The sequence below is a fragment of the Mustela nivalis genome (assembly GCF_964662115.1).
Source record: "Mustela nivalis genome assembly, chromosome: 5".
NCBI lineage: Eukaryota > Metazoa > Chordata > Mammalia > Carnivora > Mustelidae > Mustela > Mustela nivalis.
In genome coordinates, this window is record NC_139024.1 from 24,013,931 (window position 1) to 24,020,025 (window position 6,095).

At 46.5% G+C, this 6,095-nt stretch overlaps 1 long non-coding RNA gene across 1 annotated transcript; it reads right to left on the reverse strand.

The window, feature by feature from the left end:
- Positions 1-2,661: 2,661 nt before the first annotated feature.
- Positions 2,662-5,309, reverse strand: LOC309865594. Its single transcript, XR_014312189.1, has 3 exons — positions 5,090-5,309; positions 4,520-4,670; positions 2,662-3,225 (listed from the first exon to the last, which is right to left on the reverse strand). It is a non-coding gene; the product is annotated as an uncharacterized lncRNA (long non-coding RNA).
- Positions 5,310-6,095: the final 786 nt, after the last annotated feature.

Consider the following 6,095-nt stretch of genomic DNA (forward strand, 5'->3'; position numbering starts at 1 on the left):
TTCTCTCTCTCTCTCTCTCTCTCTCTCTCTCACACACACACACACTCACAGTGCAGCAGTGGATTTGTCCCATCCTTTACTATAGACCATTGCCCTATCTAACTTTCAGGCAAAATATTAAGATGAACATCCTTGCTGGAATATTGAATCCGGAGACACAGACCAATAGCAATCAAGTCTTCCTTATCTAGCCTGCAGTCGCTCTTCCTTGGTCCACCCACTCGAGACTCACTTCACACAAGCAGGTACTGTTTCTGCCCATAGACTGAGTCAGGTCCTGCAAACCTTGGTGTGTAAGCACTTCCCCCGCACTCCCCCCCTTCCCCAAGCAAGGACTGTATTTCCTCATTTGATGCTGAGACCTGAGTCTGGCTATTGACCTGGAGACAGTAGGGGTTGAGGTGGAGATCGGGGAGCAGACCTTGAAGAGTACATATACCATCTTTTGAGGCTTTGGAGGATGTCTTTACATCATCTCCAGATACCTGGGAAGCTGTTTTTCTATGTCAAATAAGAGACATAGATTTAAGGAGAATTGGTCATGAAGAGTTAAGGAAAGTTGCTCCTGGCCTAGAGAGTTAAGGAGAATTGATCATGAAGATTCTTAGACGTTTGCAATCAGTATCCCTATTCCAAGTCTCAGGGCCCCACTCTTTTTCACTTTTAGGGCTGTAAATTTGACGTGGGAGACCTAAGGTTACACATTCAGTATACCTGGAAGCCCTGCTACTATTCTTATAAGACCTCAGGGCTGATTTTCAGCACAGTTTGTCCCATAGATACAGGACATAGAAGTTACGGGCCACCCCAGAAGTTCTCTGGCCTTCCCGGCATGCCGCGGGTTGGCAGTAAGCTGTCTTCCACACTCTTCCATCACGCTTTGCAATGCCGTCGAGAGCAGCCAGCACTACCACAATCCTTCTGATTACCTCCTTCTACTAATCCAAAGCCACCGCAAGTGCATATCCCAGCGGTTCCTAAGTTTCGCAGCATATAAGAATCACCTGCTGATTATCTAAAAATACTGACACCTGGCTTCCACCCATAGACCGTTTCATTTCATAGGTATGGGGTGGGACCTAAGCAGGGGGTTATTTTAAACTTCCCACGTAATTCTAACATGGAGCAATTTGGAAATCACAGGGTTATTCCTCATCTTGGCATGGGCCTCTCGGTGCCTCGTCTTCCACCTCTATTTCACTGCTCTTAACCGCCGCCGGTGAAAGTCTCAGTGCCCCACGGCACAGCAGGGCTTTTGCCAGCCCGCTTTCCACTGGCAGTATGGGCCCTTTGCCTTCAGACAGGTGGGCAATTCATCTCCCAGATCCCATTCTGAGGGGCTGCTTCTTAGGACCACTCTTAGAACTGTCTCTGCCCACATTCCTAGCACACAGAGGCTGAGCGAAAGCCTATAGGCGAAGACTTGATTGCGGAATGGAATTCCAGGGAAGCAGAAGAGAAGAAAGAGTCAGGGCAAGAGACTGCATTGCCTAGTTGGCAATGCAAAGAGGTGCATTGCCTAGTTGGCCATGGCTCCATGTGGAACTGATTGCTGAGGCCTTCGGGTTGTCTCAGATAGACCACATGACACCACCATCCTCAAACGGTCCTTCCCAGGGGAAGAAGGGAGAAGGATTTGGTGTCTGACTCCCATCGCCCACAGGTCCCGGTTTGCCAGTTGCCATTTCTGGATCGTGTCTGGGCGTCAAGTGTTTTTCTTAGTGTCTTGCATCCCCGTGGTGATAGGAAAGCCCTGCCACGGGAGTCGAGGCAAGAAATACGCAGCATGGTGTGGGAGAGACCGTGCATCTGTTGTCTACGGCTGGGGGACCAACCCCCTAAAACTCAAGAACTTACACCAACAGCCGCTTCTTTGGTTCACAGGCAATTTGGGCTGGGCTCAGAGGAAGGGTTCTGTTGGTCTTGCCAAGGGGGATGCACATTGCTGCAGTCATCTGCTGGCCTACCTGGGACTCCCTTGGGACTGAATGGTCCAAGAGAGTCATGCTCACATGCCCGGCATTTGCTGCCTGGCAATGGCAGGGCGTCTGTCTTCACACGATTGTTCACCCTGGCGGAGGCCAGCCTGGGCTTCCTGACATGGCGGCAACATATTCCAAAAAGGGTGACAAGAGGCTGAGGCTCAGAAGTCACCCAGGGTTACTCCTACACATTTTCCTGGTCAAAGAAGTTATGAGACCCAGATCCAAGGAAGTGGAACTGGACCTCTGGATGGGAGGGGGAAGAGAGGCCCACCGCAATGGGCATACCCACGGCAATGCAGGGGACCTTCTCAGCTGCCTTTACAAACATTGTAAAGCGAACATTGTCACTTCAGGCCTGCAAGTAGACCCCTGACCCATGGCAGCGGTGGAGGCAGCGGTAGAGGCAGCCACAGCCTCCTGGCCCCAAGACAGAAGCATGTATGGCTCTGGCTGGCTAGTACCTACATTCAGTTCAGAATGTGCAACTATTTTAGAGGGCAAAATGGTCATATATAATAAAGCTGGAAATAGGCCTATGGTACAGTGTCAAAATTCCACTTCTAGAGGTTCTCACAGATGTTCATAAGGTGAGAAAAAATTGATTCCTGGTAACTTGGAAGAGCAAAACATTTGGGAACAACCTCCAAGTCTATCAAGAAGGGAATGGATAAATGAATTCTGATATACTCATTTAATGACATACTATACAATAACTAAAATAATATAGATATATCAGCGTGAATAAATGCCAAACTATAATGGTGAGTGCTATAAAGAAAGCTGAAAGAGATATACATATTGATGTAATTCATATGGATCTTAAAGAAACACAAAAATGATAACTTTGTTAATTCTAGCATGCAAATATACCTTAAAAGAATATAAAAAACATATGGGAAAGAAACTCTCAACTTCAAGAAATTGGTTATCGCCAGGGGAGAAGAAAGAGATTGGGGGGGGGTGGTCAAAAATTTGTAAGATTGTGTTTATTAGAACAAAAGGTATCCGAAGTAAATATAAAAATGCTAACTTTTCTTATACATGGGCTTTGGATCATAAATTTTTGTACTACCTTTTTCTATACTTATCATATACTTGAAATATATCATAATAAATAAAAACAAATATTCTTAGAAGGCACAAGGAGACCTCGATTCTGATCCGGATCCAGCTTCTAATCTTGTTCACGGATAGAAATAAGTCTGGGAGAGAGACACACCAGAATGTAAAGGATGCCGATCTGTGGGTGATGAAATTTTAGATTACTATTATTTGCTTAATTTTTATTGCAGTTTTTAAACATTGTTTGTATGTTTTATTATCAGGAAAAAATTAAGGTAATTTCAAGAAACCTTGATCTTTGGCCTTAGATAATTCACCCACCACACTGAGCATCGCGTGAGAAAATGAAGGGAAATCATGATTTTGTAGATTGAACCTCTGTGTTGGCCTCTGTGGTCTTGCCTGGGTCTTTTGCACATAGCATGCATGACTGGCCATTAAACCCAGCTGCACACCAGTGTGCCTGGACTTTGCCAAGTGGGGGCACAGGAGAATTCTGTGGCAGACAAGGCTCCCCCCTCACTGGGAAGTGGATCCCCTAGCCCAGTCCTTTCTTTCTTTCTTTTCTTTTTTTTTTTTTAAGATTTTATTTATTTATTTGGCAGAACAGAGATCACAAGTAGGCAGAGAAGCAGGCAGAGAGAGAGGAGGAAGCAGGCTCCCTGCTCAGCAGATTTGGGGTTTGATCCTACCTGGGATCATGACCTGAGCCGAAGGCAGAGGCTTTAACCCACTAAGCCAGCCAGGTGCCCCAGAAAATGTAGATATTTTTAATGATACCATCACAATAGCAATAAAAAACTAAAATTTATCTAGGAATGAAATTTTTAGATAAAATTTATCTAAGATGTGTGGGGTCTTTACATAGAAATACAATTTTTTGTTGAAAGATACAAAAGAGAAATGGAATAAATGGAAAGAAGCACCATGTTCATGGAAGGGAAAATTCTGTATCATAAAGGTGCCACATTTCCATAAGTTGATATATAACTTAGTAAAATTATAATTGAAATCCCGCTAGTTTTTTTCATGGGATATTTCCACGGTCATTCATTTCCACCAAGGGATGGGCCACGGGAAAATCCTCACAGCACAGTGACCAGCGACAGCCTCACCTCTTATCTGCCATCATCCCAAGGTGATGGGACTTGGGCCTCGGTCCCCATTCACACCAATAAGGCAATGAGCAGGAGAGTCCTGCGTTGGGCCCATGACTGAGCTCTGTGTTTTTGAAAGAGGAGCAATGGAGAAAATTGGTTGGGGCTATTTCTATCGCTCAGGAACCAAAGCCTCTTCAACCCTGAGATCTGGCCAGCTAGGACATAATAAATAACGCTACCAGTGGAAAAAACGCCTTCATTTCATTCCATGAGTTTATAAAACAGTATATTACTCAGTTATCCCCTGACTTCATCTAATATTTTTCTCCATCACTCCACCATTGGGGATAGTGTCCTGCAGGAAAAACTTACATTCTGAAATGTGCATTTCATCTTCTTCCAATATGGAAAAGCAGGCTCAGCGAAGAAGGAAGAGTGAGCGGCTGTTGCCAGCTTTCCGCTTGGACCCAAGCCATGGGGAGGCATCCAGGAAGAATCTCGTTGGAGGATGACTCTATCAGGCCTGATCAGGAGTTTATGGCAGCAGATCACGCAGGGGACTCCGCTGACCCATAAGGCGGAGCAGAGCTGGCCCCCTCTTAAACTTGGTATCTGTCTCCAGTCTGGAGGAAGCTATGTGACACCGCTCTGGCCAAAAGATCAACCCCAAAACTGCACCCAAGTGCAGGTAGCAGACCTCATTGTTAGCAAATCACTTCCGGTCACTTGATCTACATAACAACCCTGCGACTGTTGCCTTTTGAAAAATGGAGAATGTGGCATTTTACAGATAACAAAAGCCAACCCAGACTCCAAATTCACAGCTAGTAAGCAAACAAGCCAGAACTCATGTCCACCTTCTTAAAAAATAACCGTCCTACTCCTTTCTGTCTCCACACTCTGTACATGATTCCTCTCTGCGCCCTCACCCTGCAGCCTCACCTGTGCCAACCTCTTCCAGGTGCGGTCCCAGCTGGGTCAAGACAGCCTGCAGCAGTGATTTTGCTCTTCTGCAGGGAGATAGAGGCCTGTGGTCTGTCCACAGGCAAGACCAAGGGAGGGTCTTTTGGTAACTTAATCAGCGTGCCGCCACTAAGATAAAAGGCCCTTTCTCCAAACAAGGAAATTTCAAAGGACAGCTGGCAACGCCTTCCCTGTGCTTGGCCGGAGCTTCCTTCAGGGGTTGTGCACAGAGCTAGCACCTGGCCAGCCCACTACTGACACCTTGTGGCTGAGAAGCAGAGTTCCTGCTCATTTCCTATCAGAGTCACAAGGAGGGAAGCTGAATGTTAGGAACCAGCCATATCTCCTTCCTCTATCTTTTCTGAGCTCCCCCTGCAACTGTCTCCTCTAAACCCAAAGTGCCAAGGCTGCTTGGAGGCATAACCCTTAGCGGGCCCCTGCAGAGCTTCCGCAGGGCCCGGGCTGCCTAGCTCCTGTGAAGCCACAGTGGCAGTCACTGGGCCCTCTAGGTGGCACCTGCTGCCCAAGGCAGTCAACAACCTGCATGGCCCTCGCCAAACAACTGACAGATGAAACAAGGCTTTGCTCATAAAAATAGGCATGAACCAGACACCTGAACACTGGATCTACTTTGGGGCCCTGTGTCTGCTGCCGCCAACTGAGCCTCAGAGCGTGGGCAGGGGACACCTGCTAGAAATAGAGCTGGTGCCAAATGGCCTCTTGTGACGGCCATGGAGGCAAATGACACTTTAGAGGCAGAAATCATCAAGGGACTTGTTCTTACATCAGTAAGAAAACACTTCAACTTCTAAGGAGACACTGCTCGTAATAGCAAGAAAAGTACCCTTTGACGTCCATAAGCATACCCTGTGGTAGAGGCATCTGACTGCAGAGTCTTGTCACTGTTTTAAAATGTGGTGTGCAATTATTTTAGCTCAAAGTATTTTCAACATTCCTAATGTAATCATCAGTATGGCTGTGATTC